Genomic DNA, 22,015 nt, shown 5'->3' on the forward strand with positions numbered 1-22,015 from the left:
GGTTAGTAAATAGATGGTGCTAGTTGTCTTTTCTTAAATTTAGAGGCCACAGAAGAGCCCGACTATGGCCCAACACCTTTTCTCCAAGAAATGTGCAAACTAACGTAAGGTGACATGTAGCAATAGGGTAGCCAACAGTAGTAACGATTAAATGGGTGATGAAACAGAGGAAACCTTTCTGCTGCCAGAGCCAGCAATGTTCTTTCCAGAAGAGCAAGACTTGCTTGTGCAGGATTCAAGGAGGCGAGTTCAATCAGGGCTATGAGCTAGGAACCATCTCCGTTTTCAGCCGTCCTAAAGTTGATGAGAAAAGCTATTCTGTAGTGGTGTCTGGCAAACCTCTTTCAATCAAAACACAGCTTTCTATGATCAACATTACACCAGCATTTGGATTTATGTTGGAGCAGGAGAGAGCTGAGAGTTCTAGCAACAAAATGAATGTTTGGTTCAATCTTTCTCAATGAGACACCTTTCATGAAAAAATGTACTCTCTTACCCATCTGAAATTATTATAACAATATTTTTTGGTTTGGTTTGTCTTTTGGAAAGCAAACCATCTCAATTTAAAATCATTTCTGAAACTGTAAGGCTGTTCTAAGATGTAGCAAAATCAAATATCAACAATATACAACCCTCAAGAAAAAGAAATTTCTACCGTTTTCACAGTCCTTTGCTTTTTTCTTCCAATATAACACACGTTTGCCCTTTAGAACATAAAAATACATAAACAATACGAATCTTTCTTAAAAATAAACAAAAACCAAAACCAAACCCAAAACAAACAAAGTAACAATCTCTGTTAAGACAAAATTTCTCATTTATGGTTCTGTTCTTTGAAGAAAGTGAATAGAGACTGAATCATGTTTGACAGATATTGCTCACTTTGGTTACTGCACTACTGGGAGGTGGTATATTGACATATCTAGGTGATGAGGGCAGAACAAGAAAGTTAGTAAAGAAAGTAGCAGGGAAAGGAGGAAAATGTAAGAGAAAGCAGCAAGAGCTAACTTTGTGACCAAAGGAGTGCTAATAGAAGGACCACATCGCTTGAAATGTTGCCAAAGAGATTATAGTAGTAGTAGCAGGGAAATATTAGAGAAAAAACTTTGTGGGTATCCAGATGACCAGACCTAAGGATGTGTGAATAGTCATAATATGAGATGCTTAAACCATGTGCAGCAATACAGCATCCCTGAGGTTGTGCTGAGAGTATGATTTGGCAGAACTTATGTGTCCAGGTATAAGAGCTCTGCAAACCACTTTGCTCTCTGGTTGCCAGGACCGTAGTGGCAGCAAAAGCTGTTCAGGGTCTTGCAGCTCCTCTGCCAGCTAAGGATGAACGCCAGCCCCTGCCCCGCAATGGTTATGAAATGGGACGGGATAACCTACATGCAGCCCCAATCCCCTGCCCTCCATCAGGTCAGAGCCCGTTTGTTGCACAGAAAATGCATTGACATTTTGCTCGCAGTGTAACTGCAGTGTAGGTGTATCTGTGGTATACTTGGGGAAGCTTCAGAGGGCAATTTTTTGGATGTGTGCAGAGAAATGTTCAGGAGTAGAGTACTCTCCCTTCACCTCCTTTTCATTTTGCAGCCACCTAAAGAGTCAGCCCCATCTGCACAGCAGCTTTCCTGAAATTACCAGGGCAAAGACCTTCCCAAATAAAAAGTCCCCGGTCAGATGTTCAGTACAGAAAACCAAAAATACTGATACTCACAGTCCTAAACGTTCAAAATCAGAGGAATATTGGAATGAAGGTATACAGTGTAGACTACACACACATTTTCTCATGCCTGCTTTATGCTGTCCACAGGGCAAGACCATTTGTTCCATATTATAGAGGCAGTAACTGTGCTTTTGAAAAAACATATCATCCCATATCCAATTAAAAATATATGCTGTACATGCCTATTTGCCACTGAGAAGATCTTCTAAGAGCTGGCTGAGATAGGGTTAGTATCTTAATTATGAAGAGATGAATAGGAGGGTAGAAGTTTCTATCTGATCTGAGAGCATCTGAAAGTGAAAAGATATAAGCCTTTAACTGGCTCACCAGCCAGGCTATGTAATCAGTGTCTGACCATCACAACCTCGTTTGACCATTCTGTGCTGAGACTTGTTAAACAGCTAGCTACAGTGTGCAAGACAAAGCAAAAGAAATAGTGGTGGGGAGAAAAGGTTGAAACTGGGAAGAGAAGGGGAAGCAAAAAGAGAAGGGTTTTCTTCTTAACAAACTGGAAATCTACAAGGATGAAGGACTGACCTGGTAACGGCTGTAAAGTTGAGGGGGTCCCATTTCAGGGATGTGATGTTGTCATGCCCAGCCTTTTATTCCACATGTTTGCTGTAGCTTAGGGGCATGTCACACACTTGTGAGAACTTTACCAGAGTGTTGATGCAATATTGTGTCAGTAACCGAGTGATTTGTTTTTCCTCTGGACATTGATTGAAGAAATTCTTATTACATTTTATAGCTTGCTTGGCCTTGGTTTGAGAGTCAAGACATAAATTGGACTATAAATTGGCCTATGTCAGAATCTGCATTGAAATGACATCGAATACGTGTCATCATGCTGGTGTTTCAGCTAACAGCAGAAACCTGACACTCCCTGTCAACTTGATCAAATGCTAGACCCCCTCACATCTTTGCCATGTGGCACACTTTAACAGTTACAATGAAGGCTGTGGAGGTATCTCCTGCAATGATACTGGAGAATGCTGCAGTAGGAAAATAAATTGTGTTTGTAGACCAAATTGATTTGCTTCGACTTATTGCAAAGTAACAATCTCCACTGTGAGCGTTACAGGTATATGCATATAAATAAAAATTGACACCAAAAAATATATAGATACACTGAGAGGAAAAGAGAGCATACATAACTGAGATATATTTATCCCACAAGCAAAGTGAGACTTGATAATTCATGAGTGGCAAAGATGCAGTTGAGTTATGGAGATCTTTCCTCTGGAGTGAAATAAATAGAGCGTCTCGATTCAGCCCATTATATAGCATGATTAATAGAAGTGAATGCTTTCGATAGCTTGGTTTTATTTTTAAACATTTAAACACTATATTCTGTTCTTAATTTTTGAACTATCAAAAATCCTTGTGACAATTTGGATTTAGAAAGTTACATTTTGAAAATAGCCATTTTTGGGGGGAGGGAGGGCAAATTTCTATTTATGACTGTGAAGAAAAATCTTTTTTTGTTGTTGTTGTTAGAAAACAGAGTTCACCTAATTGTAAGTTAGTGGCTCAATCTTTGTTAGAATGCTATAGCACAGTTTAGTGGAAGATAAAATCTACAGCAGACTATGAGACAGCTTTTTGCCTTGTTGATTTTTAGAGGAGCAGCTACATCATGTTTGGGGTAAGGCAACATTGGCCCATCACCCTCACCACCACTTTGAGGACTGGCCAATTCCCACCCGTTTTGCTCTGCATCTAGCAGTATTTTAAGACCCAAACTCATTACCCCTCTGTTGCTAAACCCTATGAACACTGCAGGTAAGGACATGGCATCACTGTGGCTGGAACATTTTGCAACACCGTGTTAACACAACAGGCTTCTCCCTGATGGTTTACATGGACTTTGCGTACTGCTGTCCATGGAGTCAGACAGTGGCCAAATGTCGAGTACCAAGCCATGGAAAGTGGCCTGGTGTTACAACTGTCTCTCAAAGTCAGTATCTTTTTCTAGCTTTGATTTCAGCTCTTACATGCTATGTAAATGTCAGCACTATTAGATACTTGCTTATAACTGTAATAGGAAACTCTCAGTAATGTGCCTGTTCAGCAGTCCTAAATCATAAGACCTTCCTGTGGGCCAAAACCCAGCTACCTCACAAAACTGCCAAAACCATAGTTTTTCCATTGCCAACATCAACAATGCCCCGAGCTTCTTTTAGTATAGAATTGGTAACATCCAGAAAACTGAAAATGTTGAGACAGCATGGAGAAGTAACTCTATTAACTCAAGAGAGTTATATGTCTGTCAAAAAGAGAAAAGAGACAGACCTACAGAAATCCGTATGGAAAGAAAAAAAAAACCTCAGAGGGATAATGGCATGTACTGCAGAACTAGTTTCTATTCACTTAGTTCATTAGAAAAGCTCATTTTTAATTGACGTCCATCAGAACATGGAAGAACATTCCCAGAACTTTCCTCGCCAGAGCACTGAACCTTACCTATAGGTCTGAGAAAGGTGCAGTGAATGATTTGCCACATACATGGCTGAAATATGCCACACAGTAAACAGCTGAAAGGGGAAATGCAACTGGATATTTATGCTCCTCAAAGTTGTACATGACGCCTCAGGAGTGAGGGACTTGTTTGTCATCTCTTTGACGAGTCAGAAGGAATTCCAGTGCAGAGAAGCACCTTGAATCCACTGTAAATCCTCCACCTTGTTATCATTCAGTGATCTGCAGGGTTGCACCAGAAGAAATGCTATCTTTGTTTTACTGTTTGCGCAGCTGTGGGAATTATGTCCGTGCCCACAAACCTGGCTCTATTTAAGGGTCTTCAGGGCTGCTATTCTGAAACCAAGCCCAGGGCAGGAATGCCGAAACACAAAACACTTCCAGGAAAAAGGCTGAAGTGACTCCTGAAAACTGTTAAGGAGAGCTTTTTGTAGAAATCTGCTCCTTGTGCCTCGGTGATAAGAGATCTAAAATCTTTGCTCTAAGATGGATATTTTGAAAAACAGCTCTGTATTTTTGTGCCTGTCCCCCCTGCCCCGAGTTCCCCTCCTCTCCCTTCCTAAGCACGTTTTAAATTATTTTTGATATGTATGTCGCTCTACAGGACTCATCTTTTTGCTGTTTGAACAGAAAAAGGATCATGTAGACAGAACTATCCAACTGTTCCACATCATCTCCTATTATTCTTTTGCACCTGTAACAGAGAAATATATTGAAAACCTGTAATTCTGTCAATTTTTCAATGGAAAATGGGAAAAGAGACAGACAAAATGTTAGCAGAATTTTTATCAAACTTATAAAGGCCACTATCCAAACCACCAAACAAAAAAATTGCCTCTACTTAATGTTTTCTTAAATTAACTGTGACTAAGAAATTAGTAAACCAGGACAGAATTTAATCACAAGATTCACTGCAAGAATGCCTCTGATTTTTATTCAAGACACTGAGACTGAAGTATTTGCAGAAAACTGAGTAAAGGCTTGAGTATGTTCCTTTACTAAGGTTTTGAAACTTACTCAGTGACCTTTTCTCTAATGAAAATTTGTCCTAAGCCAGGAAGTCTGGACAAACAAAAGAGTGAGCAGATTTTCTAGATCCATGGTGTCCACAGCAAAGAGAAGTATAGTCATCGAGCTGGCTTTAGCTCCCTGGTTCTGATCCACGCTGCCTCAATCTACCCTAGAGCTGCCAGGAACCTTATGCTGGATGGACATCACCATCTGCCCAAGCTGCCTTTCCCCTGGAGCACTTTCTCATGCACCATGTCTCACAGCACATTAGCTGACAGGCAATACTGCGAGCAAAAAGTTTGACTGACCCAGAGCATATCTCCAAGGTCCTTGGCTAATCTAGGTGATACCTCCCAGTTAACATTGGAATAGCCTTTGCAGTATGATCTGTTGCCATCACACCAAAAGATGTTCGTATCAAAAGGTTGGCATGAAGAACTATAAGTCATTGCAATGATTCTGATTTCTCTGCAGGAAACAAGTTTCTATTAAGAACTATTAAAATTATAAGGCTGGTAAGTGGCCAACACTTCACTTTGTAAAATTCCATATTGAGTTCTTTGTAAATCTGTCAAGCTTTAACATTGTAGACCAAAATTATCCATGGTAGCTGCCTGCTTCAAATGAACGATTAGAAACAACTTTAATCTAGAAGAAATTAACCATTTTCTGAAATATGCTGAAGCAAAATACACATTTCAATTGACATAAATTTCTTTTCATTTGAGTATAGCATACCCATACTGTGGGACTCACAATTTGCCAGAAGGGTCATGGTAAGTGAAGGAGAAAGCTAGCGGGAATGGAAACTTGCCTGGCCAGGTAATTGAAAACTGTATCATGGGCAAGCACTCATCTGTGGTGGGTTGAAAATGGGGAAGAAATAAGGTTGGACATGCTCCCATATCCTAATTTTTTACTGCACCTTTTTACAAATTTAATAACACACTTTAAGTAAAATTTTTGGCAGAACATACATCTTTTCACCAGTCTTGATGGTTGTTCAAAGGAAGAGTCAGAGCTCAGAGAACTTCCCATTTCTTTTCCTTTACCAAAATCCCATTACATGGGTTTATCTCTTTGGAAAGCAGAGCTCATGTGGGGGGCATTCGTATGCTTGAAGCCTGCAGTAATGTGACATCATGGTGATGACATCAGTCAACAAGCTTGGTGATAGCTTGCCTTTGAGAAGAGCTTTTCCCAGTCTGAACTGAGTGGGATCCTTCAGAATATGAAATGCATGTAAAATTATTCCCAAACTCTGCAGAATACAATAAGCTCGGTGGAACGCGCATTCTCGTATATCTTATAATCATCCCTGGGAATGTAGCAACAAACTGTACCGGTTAGGTTCCAAATGCAACGATGAGATTAACATTCACTGATAAACCCCACCTGACTTTTTCAAGTAATTCTCCAGCAGAACTGCTGTTCTGGTGGACTAGGGCCAGTGTCACAGCTGCTCCTTCTCCAAGTGTGCTCCCAGTGGCACTCTGCTACCTGAGCCCTCTCCAGGCAGGAGGCCTCAAGCAAACGGCATTGGGGCATTGATTTCCACAGCTCCTTTTCCAGAGCCTTTGCTAATGTGACCATAATATAGCCTTCAGAGAGTCAGGTGCCTGGTTCTCATGGTACACCACAGTTCCGTCCATTCAGCACAACACAAATGAATTAACGGTTCATATGAATGCTTATGTCCAAATGAGAGATGTTATCCTTTTTTCTTTAATCTGCCTATTAAAACCTCTCACGCACATGCACACAGCACTCAGGTCTTACAACGTCCTTAGCAATCCACAATGGATGAACCAAAGGAGAGTTTGAGTGAGACTCACAGAAGCAAAGACATTTGGACCAAAGGGTGAAATGAAATGAAATACATAAAACCTAGCTTTGCCTCACAGGGACCTCAGAGCAGCAGCAGTCTCATTTACTATGTACTCTATAATTTGGGGACATAAAGCAGGGACTTAAGAATGGTACCTGGGCCTTTACTGTGAGTATCCTCACTTTTGTCAGTTTAAAGCTGGAACCAGCACATTAGCTGAAGGGATTGTGTGTGTCTGTGTGTGGTTTAATATGCATTTAATATAGCTCCTGGGAAAGCTAATGGAGTTGCCTTGGGGAGTTGAGCAACCTCCCAGTGCGCACTGCATAAATCTTCTTTAGCTGCAGGTGAACAAAAAGTTATGTTAAGTGCAAAAGTGAAGGTAACAGCTGCTGAATCCCTTTTGCTGGCCTATGGAGAATTGGTACTGCATGTTACCAGCTGATTGGTGATTTTTTTAACCTCTTTTAACCTGTAAAAATAAGAGGAAAAATTGAAGCTTTGGAGGAGGAATTTCTCTCGTAATAGAATTTTCTCTTATTCATCAAGGACAGTAGGTTAAAAAAATAATTTGGAAAGAAATTCAGCTAGAATATGGCCAGGACACAAAAAATGCAGTTTTTTAAGACTCTTTGCTCTTACTTCCCACCCCCCCACCCCCCCTTTTTTTTTTCCTTGAAGAAGATAACTTGGTTTTATACTTTACTGTCTTATTAACAGAATGCATTTTGGAAGTCTGCCACTGTTAACAGTATCAGAAGGATTTAGAGCTGCTGAAATACACTTGAAGATTTAATTCTGCTGACTTCAGCTCTGATCCGAAGTAAAAACTGTAACCATAGATTAAATGTTTAGCGCCCGATATTGCAATTGCTGCTTCTTGTCGTAAATCCTTGTGTCTATTGCTGTTTCAGACAGCTCTCCACGGGCCCTTGGCAGTGCATGCAGCACAATGCTCATGTTGTATAAGGTTCTTCACCAGGGGCCAATTCCTGAAGTCCTCTCTCCATCCTTCCTCATAAAACTCCCAGTCGCCTGAGTGAGAACCTTGAGACATAGCAGTGCAAGCCTGCTCCACAGACATAATTCCCATGCTGTGCTGTGAAAACCAGGATGACCGCCTGCTTTTTTTAGTGTCTGATCTTTGGTTTTCAGAAAGAGTATTCCAAGGTGGGGGTGGGGGGCTTTTCAGACTTTATTAATCTCTTGGGAGAGCCAACTAATAAAAGCAAATAATCAATAGAAAATTAGATTGTCATGATGAAAATTAACTAATGTGGTCATTCATACACTAGAATATCTGGTTAAAAGTTTAAGGGCTACCTCCCTCTCTTAGTTCTAATTTTATAGGTCTCTGTAGACTCCTTTTTCGGACTTCAGCAGCCATTGACATTTTAATCTTTTTAATGCGGTCATCTGATTTACACGTGGGGTTCGCTTTTTCATAGTGAGTAGTTCTCCACTCATTGCTTATTGCACTCAAATAAAGTTATAATAAGAATACATTTCAATAGTCCCTGGTCCAAAACTGGTGCCTGTCTTCCCTGACCTTGGGTAGATTTATTGCACTGTAAATCTCAGCACACAAGCTTTCATTTTTTCTCTACCAAAATTTTAATGTCAAGAGAATAACCCAAGATATTTTCAAGGCATCTGATAGTACTAATCATACTGACATGTGAGGAGATGCTGTTATCTTTATTCTTTTAATGAAAAAAAATAAAAATAAAACCAAGGCTAAGAAGATGGCACACATTAGAAGAAAAAAGACTTCTGTTGTTCCCACACCATTACCATGGCCACATGTAGAGACTGGGATGAGAGCCACTGAGGTATAAGCCTTTGTCTTCACTCCTAGGTGGTGGCCTGATGTTGAAATTTGTATGCCTTCAGGAAGAGGAAAAAACAAAAATAGGAAAGAAAAATTTAGGTCAGAATGTTGATTGGAAGTTCAGTAGTTCTACCTCAGCCCAGGTAACTCATAAATTAAGTAAAAATTACGCATTCAAGTAGCTGGACAGGTATATTTTACTTCCAATCTCCAGGACTGGAAAATCTGGCTCATGCTCTGTCCTGGTAATTGAGAAGGAAGAACTCAGAATCTGAAAAAATTGGTTTAAACAAATTTTAATTTTGAGTTCTTGGAGCTTTGGCATGACAGTATATGCTGCCGGATTTTCTTCTTGCACACACTCACGTTCAGCTAGGCGTTTCAAGGAGTTGCTTGCAACCTTCTCATGCTTCATCTGCTGGTTTCTTTAGTGTTATATAAGGCCCGTATAGAATAAAAGCATCAGACTTGCTTCATATGGCGGTGCTATTCCCAAAGCATGCAGATAAAAGAAACTGCACAGAGATGCACTCAGCACAGCTCCAGTGCAGGAGGCAATCATTTCCTTTGTTCCTTTCCCATGCGAGCAAACTAGTCTTTATTAATTCTCTACCCTATCCCCATTTAGTCTTATAGAGAGTGCCAGGGAGAAGCTGGGAATATAATGCATTTCTCCCTTTTTGCTACAGGTCATATAAAATGGATATTGCATTCAGTACAGATGGGGCGACATTGTCATTCATCAGTTCCCCAAATTGGCTGCTTGGCAGACAGAATTATTTAAGTAAAACTGAAGTAATTTTCAAAATTGAAACTTAAGCTGTTTAGTGACATAAGCCAAAAGCGGTTTTTCTTGGACCCCCAACACTTCCTTGGCTCACATTCACAGTTCAGCTATTTTCATTCCCATCAATTAGTTCAATCTCCATGGATGTGAGGAAGGGCTAGAGCAGCGCGGATTCTTTGATACAATTTCATGTATACATATGGAGCATCTGTTACTCCAGGAGTCTTGCCGTCACTTCCATTATATGGAGAGTACTGATAGTGATAGGAACTCAGGACCTGATGGGCCATTTTCTTCTGAGCTTCACACAGAAGTGCCTTGGCAGAAAGCCGTGTGCAAGGGAATACCCCTTGAAATAAAGGATGCATGCCATGGCCAAGCCCTGCAAAGGGGGCCAGGAAAAATAAAATATGTGGGACTGTGCTTGCTCCTGCCCTGTTCCACTCCTCCTGAGCATTTGGGTGTTTCACAACTTCAATGTAAATGCAAATAATACTGACACACGGTTTCTTGACACCAAGTTTGGGCAACTCGGGCTGGTCCACTTGAAAATAAAAGGCTCGAGGAAGGCACTTTGCCTTTAACAGCCTCTCGTTATCAGGCCACTCTTTTTTGGGGGGTAGGGGGAGCTATAAAAGGTGTTTCTTCAGTATTTCTTTTTGAGACAGCATGTATTTTCTTTTGAGACAGCATGCCTTGTATTGATGTGCCAGAGGCTATCATTACCAACAAGTAAGGTAAATATCTTCAGAAAATTATTAACCTGTGATAGAAAGATAATATTTTCTCCCCTTCTTGGTACCTTTTATTTATCCTTAATACTTTCCAGGGAAATATCTGAGAGCTCTTGTTTTTCATCTTATAATTTGGTCAGGAGGATAGGTTAAGAGTCTAAGACTGCTGCCCCAAATCCCAGCACTTGGTTAAGTGTGATTTAAGTGGCAATTAAAATGTTATGCTAGGCTTCAGTATACGATGAGCTTCTGCCTCTCATTTAGCACACCTACCCATTGCCTAATTTCAGAAAGGGCCTGATGGATGGTTTCAAGGACCATTCAAGAAATATTTGACAGGTACCTGCTCACTATCATAGATTGCTGCTGGTTTAATAACCACTACATTTCCAGCTTGTTTGGGCGCTTTAGTCTCTAAGCAACCTTCTTTGTAGAGAAATGCAGGCTGTATTCGTACATGGACAAGATACCTGCAGTCTTCAGGAACTCTCAGGTGCTCAGAAAATGCTGCTGTTGCCAGCAGAAACCCTGTACTCACTGCCAGGGCACCTCAGGAACCCAGGGCTTGTCATCTTCAGGGAGAAATCAGCAACTTCTGCCCTGGTGCACAATGAAAATGAAAAGGTCTAATGTTTCTTATAAAACAGTCTTTCACAAACTTCTTAACTGAAATGCGCTGTTCTGATTTGAGATATTTTGTTAGAGAAATTTTCAAACAGAGGAAAAAGTGCCTTGACAAAAAAAAAAAAAACCAACAAAAAAACCCCAACACATCAACACATACCATTTAAAAAAAAGTTTAATGGAATATTTCAGTTATTCTTTCCAAACAACTTTTCACAGAAATCAACACATTGCTGCAAAAGTGTTTGTTTTTTACCAGCTGACATTTTTCCTTCTAAAATTTTCCAGACAAAAGTTTTGTACTCATGTACCAGTATTGCAGTAGGAATATTTGTAACTGTGGTTTGAATTTATGCAAGATGCTTTCAGTCTGACTCTTCAACCCACTTAGATCAAGGCAGACTCTTGTATAATTTGAAACATTCCACAGTGTTTATCTCTGGTTTGGTGAAATGCATTAGAAGGATGGTTTTAAATTATTGCTTCATAAGTTACAATGCTCTTGTAAATTCCTATATTTTCTCGGAACAGGTTAATTGTTTCTTGTCACCTCCCACATAATACTAAATTATGTGAAGCTAGTTATGTACAAAAAATGTGGGGTTTGCTTTTTCTTTGGGGTTTTAAAGAAGTTCATATAGTGAACTGCAGAAAATGCAGAAAAGATGTAGCCTTTACCAGTATCAGTTTTCTCAGCAGACTCCCTAAACTTGGACTCTGCATATGGAGTCACTACAGCTAGTTAGCATGCTAGCTTTGCTATACTGAAATATATACTGAATGCTAACTGAATATGGAGACGGACTCTAGAAAGCAAACAGTGCCTGGCATTGATGGCATATTACTAAGAGACCTGCTTTTTCATAAAGTAAGAGTATGTGTTCTATTCCGTTATGCCAGTTACAATTTAGTGGGTTAAGTGACTTGGAACCTACTGTGCTCTTTGAGGACTGCAGGTCTAAAGACATGTCTAACCCATCATTACAGCACCTTTGAGCCACCAGAGTAGGGCTAATGTCTGCCCCTGTACGTTTAGGCATAAGCTTTATGTAAAGATGCCAGATATAATCATTCATCCGCTTCTTCTTTCCATGGACCAATACATGGAAACAGTCTTGTAGCAACCTTTACTTCTCTTAAATTATAAGCATCTGTTCCTGATCAGTTTTGAGAAGCGCTTATAATTTTTAGTCTTTACCTGAGACTGATAATAACAGAAGTACTGTCGGTAATTGCATTCTGTTTTTTGGTTTTATTATTATTTTTTCATTGTTTCTTTTTGTTTGTTTGTTTGTTTGTTTGCATCTCCCTGGGATTGTCCATGAGCAAAATCAGCTGGGAAACAACCTTGTTGTTTGGTTATGAAGCACCAATAAACCTGAACAGCATGTTTTTTGTCTATGCTGAATAGCCTTTGCTATGTATTAGCCCAGTGCCATTACAAATTCAAACCCTATATATATATTGTTCACTGCCCTTTGTGTCATCAGGAAATTAAAGTTTGCAGCTGGCCTCTTCATCTTAGTTAATCATGCAAACATGAAATCCTTAAAGGTCCACGCAGTAGTCCCTGCGGGGGCCCCACTCAACACTTCTCTGCAGCGTGACATTGGTTTTCAGCTGCGTTTTTATCTTCTCCCCTCTTCTGTTCTGAGCTCCTGCTGCTTTTAGCTTCAGTAGCAGACTGTCATGTGGCACTTTATCATGGGCTGTCCAGAGCGCTGCAGTAGCCATGCCCCTTCATCACGCACCGTAACCTGCTTGAAAGTTTAGAAGGTTTAGAGATGGAGCCTCGTCTGCTCTCGCTATCCTGTTTTCCTGCCTTCAGCCCTGCCTTGGTGGCAAATGGGAAAAACCTCTGAGTATACTTTGTACTGTGTCTTACACAAGGTTGCAGGGTGATGGTTTAAGGGCTTAGTTTCTCCTGCCTGTACTTTATGCTGTGGTTGCTTGTTTTCTAAGAACTCACTTAACTTATGACAATAAAGCAGAGATTTCCTTCCAGATGTCTTTTAACATCTAACATCATTTCCTCCAGGTCCTGGATATGTCCTAGATTTTAGTTTCCTTAGGTAATTTCCTCCACTGGCCTCGGTGACCCTGACACAGGCTGACCTGTAGTTAACTTTGTCTCCCGTTTTAAGATTTGGTTTGAAGAAGTCAGTCAATACCTCATTTAAAGAGGGTGGGGGGAGGTGGAAGCGAAGGGAAGCCTTCACTAGCTTCTTCGTTTTCATTTCCTGTGCCATTGTATTCTGACTTTCCCCCTGACTGATCTCCACTTTCTTGCAGGTGACGAGAAAAATCTCTTCGTATTTGTTTTCTTTCTTTCTTTTTCTTTGCTGTAGCTCCTTTAAAATTTTTTACTAGCTTTTCCTTACCTCTTGATACATAACATACATGTGGAAGACTTAAAGAGCTCTTTTTATTTAAACCATCAGATTTCTCCAGAGTTGTTAATATTTTTCTCTTTACCATTGAGAAAGCCATTTTGTCATTTTAAAGATCACAGCCACTTTTATAGAGCTCTAATCTTTTGGGCCCTAATCCAACAAATCTTTTAAGCATGTGCTTAACTTCAGACACGTGAGTGGTTGTATTGAACTCAATGGAGCTAGTCAGGTGCTTAAAGTTAAGCAGATGATTAAGTGCTTTGTTTGGCTGGCCTTGCAGAGCACCGTCCCCCAGGAGCCCCTTCGCCAACAGCCTGCACGGAGCTACCAGCGGGCGGGTGTTCCTGCTGTGCTCAGGAGGGAAGCGTTGCAGCAGAGAGGGGAGGATCCTGCAGCACACAAGCCTACCAAAAGTTTGAGGAGAGTGTCTTTATTTTCAGTTACTGACTTTAATATAATGCATGCCTTTGAGCACGGTACCCTCTGACCTTGAGGTGTCTGCGATTTAAGTGATACAGACATGGGCCAAGGAAGAGAGGAACCAAAACAGATGAAACAAGAAAGATGATACAAAGACAGCCATACAGGCCTGATTTCACAAGGACGTATATCTTCTTGCACTGTCTTCCCCCACTGATTTCAGAGAAACCCTTGTGTGCTCAGTCCTTACCTGGAAGTATTCAGCGTCTTTCAGGATCAGAACCTGATCTTATTTACATATTTATTTATTTAGCCTACCTCTTTCAGCTGCCCATATTCTTTGCGCTGCTGCTCAGAGGTGGGAACATGACCCACCCTCACCAGGTGCTTGGTCCATCATTGCCTGCCAGTTTTTACCTGCTGCATCCGGAGTAAAAAGTCTTCCAACTGCTTGAGACCAAGGGAAGAAAACAGGGACTGAGATCCCTTTGCCCTGAGGCAGAGGGAGGACACTGGTGTGGCAGCACTACCCTGTCACAGATTTCTCCCAGTGGCTTCCACCTGCTTGAGAACCGAGCTGTTGCTGCAGCTGCTTTGTGGCACAAAGAACTTGCACTTGCCAGGGAAGCTAGATGGTCAGGAGTAGTCTGGGTACTCAGCAGCCAACCTGAACAAGGGACTGCATTTGAGCACCTGGATAGATAGGAACCTCATAAAACTATGCTTTGTAAAATTGCGCATGGTAGACTCTTGTATCAGCTAAGCTATCTGGCTGTAGTTGTGCTGGATTTGGATTTGCAAGCAAGCTGGCTGGCTCTTCCATGAGCTCTGTCAAGCCAGTTAGTCCTTAGGACTCTGCTTCCTCCAAGGTCTGGCCAGATGAAGAAACCGTCATCACTAAATAAATGGGATAGGCCAGAAAAAAGTTGTTCCCCTGGACAAGCCGTTTTGGTGTTCCTCGCAGATATGGGCTTGAAAGTTCTTTACCTATAGGCTGTTTCACATCGGTCTTGTTTCTGCCTCTCTAGAGGCTTCTTTATTTGTCAGAGACTGTACACAGAAAATGTGTCCTTTTGAGTTAGGGGAGGAATTCCTTCAGCTGGCAGCAGTCATAAGATCCTTTATTATACTGGGGTAGCAGCCAGGAGGCTCCATCCGAGACCAAGACCCAGTTGTACTGATATTGTATCAACATTTCCCTTCAATTATTGAAGGAAAAGCTGTTAACAGTTTCTATCCTCTTCTGGAGGTTGGCTGCTAGGAATGGGGAAAGGCTTGAGTAATACCCCTTCAAAATAATTTCTACTGACCTTGGACATGAGAAGGCACTAAAGCAGGAATGGTAACAGGATGGGGCCCATGGTGACAGCAGTAATTTCAGCATTATTTCAGGAAAGATAATGTTTCATTCTTCTGCATTGGTAGGCTGGCATCTCTTCTTGTTGTATGACCCTAATTAATTTATGTAGTATGCGTCATGGGGGAAGACAAGATCCAGACTGAAGCCTTTGTAATGGGATTTTACCCTGTGCCAGACAGAAGTTAATTAACTATATCTATCTTTTTCAGTTTCAGTTGCTCTTCCCTAAAAGATTTATATTAGGAAGGTGAAATCATACACAGTCACACCTTGTCTGTACAAGCTTTTCTTATCTCCTGCAACAGAATTAAATGCTATACTTTGTCTCTAGCAAACAGTAATAACCCTGTGACTAGCACCAAACGAAAAGTTACTCTGATCACACTTGTTCTTTATGACATTATCAGTGCTCTGATTGCCAGATAGCCTCTGCCGTGCTGTATTTGCTTGCATTTCCTCTATCCATGTTTACTTTGATTTCTACAGGTAGTGAGGGTATTTATGCATAGAAGATGTGTACAGACAGCATCCAAGACAGCTCATCAGAAGAGAGCAAGGGAGAAGAGGAAGAACACAGGTGCTCTTCTAAACTAATGAAAGAACACGTCTCCACACAAACCATAGCAGAGCTGTGAAAATCCTTGTTGTTAAAGGTCTACATGGATTAAAACCAAAATAAATAAAAAGGATTGGGTTTTTAGCTCCTGAGGTTGCACTTTAAGGATTAAGGAAATGCGGAGACTTCCTCTGCCCAAGGAAGACTCTGAGCTGTGGCTGGTGGTGTCTGGGGAGAGTTCAGAGTCAATTTCTTTCTCTTGTCCTGGACTTAGCTGCACTGGCCAAAGAGGATATCACACAGGACCTTGTTACCATCTTTCTGGGGACAGCTTCTGTGCCCCTCCCCTCCAGTTCAACATGATCCTTCCCTAGCTCATCTCCATGTAGCCATCAGAACCAGTAACAAGCTGCTGTTGAAGCCCACGTGCTTCAAGACTGGACCGAGAGCAGCTGCATCAGGAGTTTAGCTGGTGGCGCTGGGGTAGGAGTCAGCAGGCAGCTGGGGCTGGGCTGGAGGCAGCAAATGCTGCAGTCAGCATGGCGCTTTGCAGAGCGGGGGTTTGGGGATGCTCCCAGAGGAGGCGGTGGTCCAGCAGCAGCATGGCCTGGAGTAACTGGTACTGCAGAGGTCATGGTGGGGAAAAGCTGCCTCACCGAGCAGCCTACCCATCCCCAGGGGCTGCATTCAGCCCTGCTGCAGGCAGTGCTCCTGTTAACAACACTGAGAGCTGTGCTTGCCATTCCCTAAGTGCAAAACGTGCAGGAAACTTACCCTATTATACCAAAATTGTGGTCATTCTCCACACCCCTGGCACCTGTATTTTCTTCCTAATGACTAGTTTGTCCTCTCTCTAGCTGGGATAAACTGCACAAAAACTCTCTCAAAGGCACCACTTCTCTCTATTCTGCCTGACTTCTGGCTGTCTCAAGTGGTCCTGCACCAGAAATAAAGCCTACACTATTAATTTTAGACCACCTCACAGTCCCTAATATATCATACCTCTTTAAAACCTACAGCTGTTCATTTCTCTTACACATCCATGATAGGGCCTTACTGTAGCATTCCAGGCTACCCCTATCTCACTTAAGCCTATATATGTCTTAACTTTTGTCCTTGGCATCCAGACAATTCTTCTATTCTCAGGATGCTTTCTGCTGAACTTCCTGTCTATAAAAATGCGCTTAGGGAGTCTATCACTCTTACAGCCTATTCCTTCCCCTTCCCAGAGCTTTCCCTTCTCTTACCATACCAAGCAATTATTCTTATTAATTATTCTAGCTAACAGTAATTATCAGCAGCATGCACCCCCAGCTACATTAATAACAGCGATCTCTAGGACACTGAGGAATTGGCTGAAAAGATTCACTTTGCTGTTTGGGTTGCCTAGGAAGACAAATTCCTTTTCTTCCCTGTGTGTCTATTTGGAGGGGGTAGTCTTACCACTTTCTTGTTTTAAGATGGGCAAAAAAAGGGCAGATTAAGAAGCAAAGACTTATTGTATAGGCATTGCCTAAGAAGAGTCAAAGAATAGAGATCCAAGGTTTATTCGGTGGATTTTTTACAGAGTTTCTAAACAGTGGCATTAATTGAATTTCTTTTTAGCTTCTGATATTTATAGGCCAAATACTGAAATTTCTGCTTGGGCTCCAATAATCTGGGGTCTGCCTCAGGGTTAGAACTTCAAATTGTTTTCATCCGTTCCACAGGCACAACTACCATTCAGCAGCAAATGGAATAAAATTTGGCCATGTTTCATCATCTGTAATTTGTCAATATTTTTCATCTCAGTGCTGAAAAGCAATGAAGTTTTTAAAAGTGATGTTTCTTTAGTGCAAAGAAGAACAAAGAAAAAAGACAAAAATATTTTAAAAAGAAAACCCTTCTGCAAAATGAGAGAGTTAAAAAAATATTTTCCCTTGGAATTGCTTACCATTTGCCTAAGCTGCAAAGTTTTTAATGACATTCTAGTGAAAATAGAGTGCTCTGGCTAAATTCCTTCAAACCCAATAAAGCAGATGACTGGGAACCATATTGGAATTGATGCTGTCAAGTGCATTTGCTTTTTTAATGCTAACATGTTTTTGGTTATTAAGAAACAAAAAACCAAGTGGTATATGATCAACAGAGCTTCTGACAGGGGCATTGGAACCCATCTGGCTTATAGATCTCCCACTTTTTTTTATTAGCCTGAGATTATAAAGTTGTAACACTGTAGTTTAGCTTCTGGCTTCTGCAATTGTAAATTGGCAAAGGGTTGCTATAAGGTGTGAGTTTCTGAAAACTAAATACGATACTGACCCAGTGCATGCCACACAGGCCTGCAGCAGATGTACTGGATGAAGGAAATACAGTAGCGCTGTTGAAATGTTACTGATTGGTTCCAACTGAGTAGCCCTAGATATAAACCAGCTTTCAAAAGCAACAGATGAGATAAAAATATCAGAAATGATCATTAAAAGACAATGCCATATATTAGTTAATGAAGTCACACAAGGAAAAAATAATACCGAGCATCCTCCAGTAGTAATGGATGTACTCCGTGAACGTTAGCTCCACAGTTGTCAATATCTGTGACGCAAAAAAAGCCTCTCAATCTTTACAGATTTATTTAATTTAAATAAGTCTTTTAACACAGAGAGGGTCTGTTCTCTCAGTGTGCTTCATTAGTGTAGCTTATCACCACAAAACCTGGTTGTATTGAGAAAGATTGCCCCATTATCAAATAATTAGGGCTGCCTTAGCAGGTGCATACACTTACCTTTGTAATTAAATCCTTGTTAAAACACCAAAATCCTGAGAATTTAAATGGTTACCTGATCCCAGAGGAGGTAGCCCAGAAAGTTATTCTATAAGGTAGATGTCATCTGGGAGCAACGATACTGAGCAGAGAATCTTTTCCTCATGGGATGTTGATGAAGCACATCTGCACACATCATGCGGTACAATAAAAATTGCAATGACAATACTAGACAAACACCTACTGTACAAGAAGCCAGAGAAACCAAGCATAAGCCTGCTCAGAATCATATGCTATGTAATGGAGCTTTCACAGCTTCACTAGTTTTAGAGTTACAAGCTAAATCAAAGATGATGATCCTCATTTTTAATAATTCTTTGAAATATTTGCCTGATTTACTAAATTTTACAATGAGTCCAGGAGGCTTATTCCTGAACTTAGCCTCCAAAGTCTTAACACAATGGAACAACAATGTTGGTTACATGGCTACATGTACAGCTACTTTAGAAGAGCTTGGAGTCCTAGTAAAACCTGAAAGGAAATAATTAAAGTTGCAATAATCTCACACAGTCATAAAAATCACATTTCTAATATGTTATAGATATATTTGTATATTCCTGTGTTGGATATTCTACACATTTACAGATCTGTGAATGTCTGTCTTAATAAAATATGCCAGCAAGTGGATTAGTCTATTACAACAAATTATTTCTGTTCAGTTGGCACTCTCATTGTCCTCACCAGAACTGATCAACCATATGTGACATAATTAGCTACTCGCCTAGAGGTGTAGCAGTGCTTTTACTATAAAGAATACTGAAGTGAGCTTTCATTCTACTGGCTGCTTGTATTCAGCCCCTAAATTTGGATCAGAAACCCCAACCAAACTCTAGTTTCCAAAAGCCAGAGAGAAAACCATAAGACTGGAATAGATTTGTTTTGCACCTCTCAGAAAAACTCTGTTGACCAAAACAGCAGAGCCCAACATGAAATACAATTCACAAGATCTGTGCATACTCATTGACTTCAATCTGTGTTCAAAGTTGTAGTTTCAGTGCTGACAAAAGTACACTCATATTTTAGATGTGAAATGTCTGTAGAACAGCCAGTTTCTGGAACCATGTTCTTAGATAAATGGAGTTAGTCCTGGAAATCAATTTAGACAAAGCTGCAGCAGTGCTGGTATTGGAATTCACCAACTTGCTACATAATTTGAATAAATGGGAAAAGAGATGACTCCTGAGAGTAACACTGGCAGCCAAAAGAATTATACTGATGGACTGGGAAAGCAAAGCCATGCCATGTATTGATTTATGGACTATTGCCCTTCTGGATATAGCTAAATGTGAAAGAACTCCCTTTATTCATACTAATAAAATGGACATCAATGCTCTCAGACGAAAACTGCTGTTGGAGTTGTATTGTGAAGAGCTGGCATGTGGGATGATCTTCTTTCACTTGCCCATCACACATGCTCTGTGAGCTGGTGAACTCTGAGATACACAGAGAACAACAGGGACTTTTCCTGGAGCTGCTTCATTTGTTTGGGTTTTTTTTCCTGCCCAAAATTATTTTCTTTGTCTTTTTGCTGGTTTGGGTTTTTTCTTTCTTCTAGAACATCTTGGTGAAAATCAGAACTTAAGATAGTATATTATCACTTCATAGATGTGGTTCTATGATAGTCAGTTTTCAGCATTTTGGAGGCAAGTGCCTTTTTTTCTGACTTCTGAATTCTGAAAATTCTAGGCAATGCTAAAGGAGCACAAACACAGCACAACACTAATTCTGCCCCCTCTGTGACACCATTATGGCTGTCATCTCCTGGTCCTACCTGCCAAAGCTGGGTTAATGCATGCCACGTTCGATATGAGAAGGCCCCTACAAACCACCTCTAGCTCCCTCAGCCAAACCATTGCTGTCCTTTAGGCCTTGTTCATCTTCAGAAGACCCCCTGAAGATTTCCTGCCCTCTGGTTTTTTGCCTCCATCAGTATAAGTAATATGGGGAACCCTACTGCAGCCTGGCTGCTGCCAGAATTTTTAATGCTATATTGATTAAACTGCTATGAGTGGGATGAAATTATGTGGTATTAGTCGTGCTGGCAACTGGTTTACCTCCGGGATCCTCATGTTGCTAGCACCGGTGGAGCTAAGCCAGAATTAGGAATACTGGGATAAAATAAATAAATAAATAAATAAAAATAAACCTTTACGTAGACATGTCCTTGATTGTTGAAGTGTAATGTCACAAAACAAATAGACCTTTTGGAGTCTGGGATGCCTTGTCCATCTTCCTAGCAGAAGGGAGGGAGCCCTACCCAGGAAAACCTGAGTCAGACCCAGCACCAGGCACAGCTGTGAGTCAAGAACAAAACCAAGCTGTTTGCTTTGGCTTTTGAGGAGCTAATGAGAGCTAATAAGATAATGAGGTCAGTTCTGGGCTATGCAGGTAAGCATCAGTGTAGCCCTGTCCCACTGTTGTGCCTTTTCCTAAAATGTTCCCTTGCCAGATCCCTCTCCTGTTCCATTCCCCCTGCCGCTGCCAGAGATCACAGCCCTTTGCCCACCCATCGCCCCTGTGCAGCAGGACTCCTCCTGCACCCCGCTCCTGCAGACTGCCTCCGGCTGTGGCAAAAGGACTGCTGAGCAGCGCTGTGCTGAGAAAGAAGGCTCAGACCCTGGAAAAAGAGAGAAGAGTACACTGGTCTGGCTGTGACTGTGATGACTAGGCCACCTGTGAGGTGCTTAAACATTGCTGAGATACTTACAAAGCTCAGCGTAAAGCCCACAAATGACTGCCCATTCACTTGCTCCTGGAATGTTTTTGTGTTCACTTGACACACAGAGTTTATCACTGCTATCTAAATGAACCTGAAAAAGGTTTGCTGCTGCCATGGTGGACTTAGTAGTGTTACAAAAACACACAACCATCAAGGATGGCTGGACAAGAGAGCCTTCCACCCTCCTTGAGATGTAACCGGCACACAGTCTGCTTCAGACGCTGACCCCAGTGCTTACAAGAGAAGCATGTTGTCTGAGTAAAGTTTCCCCAGTGCTCTCTGCAAAACGGAGGTAACAATTATCATTGTATTCCAGACTAGTATCACAAATTATACGACTTACGACATGACTACTTCTAAGGCTACACTACCTGACCTGTGTGAAGACAGAAAGGTAAAGGACATAAGAGCACAGATTAGCAATGTAATTTGTAAATGTTGAACAAAGTTCAAGCTTCAGCCAAGCTGAAGAGAGAAAGGCTTTGCACTAAAGCTTTTGTATGTGGAAAAGAAAATGGAGAGAATTGGCTGATGCCAAATACTTCCTACGTTATTGCTTATTCTATTGCAATGTAATTTCAGGAAAAATGCACCAACTGTGCCTTACAGATCAAAGAGAGAGAAAAAAATCCAATGTTTTTAATTTCTTTGTCGACAAAAAACACCTACAAAGTATCTGGGGCTTGATGGTTCCAGAGCTTAGTGTGATATTACAAAACCTGTCACGTCTGAGTCATTGGCTGAAGTT

The sequence above is a fragment of the Falco peregrinus genome, chromosome 3 (genome assembly GCF_023634155.1).
Source record: "Falco peregrinus isolate bFalPer1 chromosome 3, bFalPer1.pri, whole genome shotgun sequence".
Lineage (NCBI taxonomy): Eukaryota > Metazoa > Chordata > Aves > Falconiformes > Falconidae > Falco > Falco peregrinus.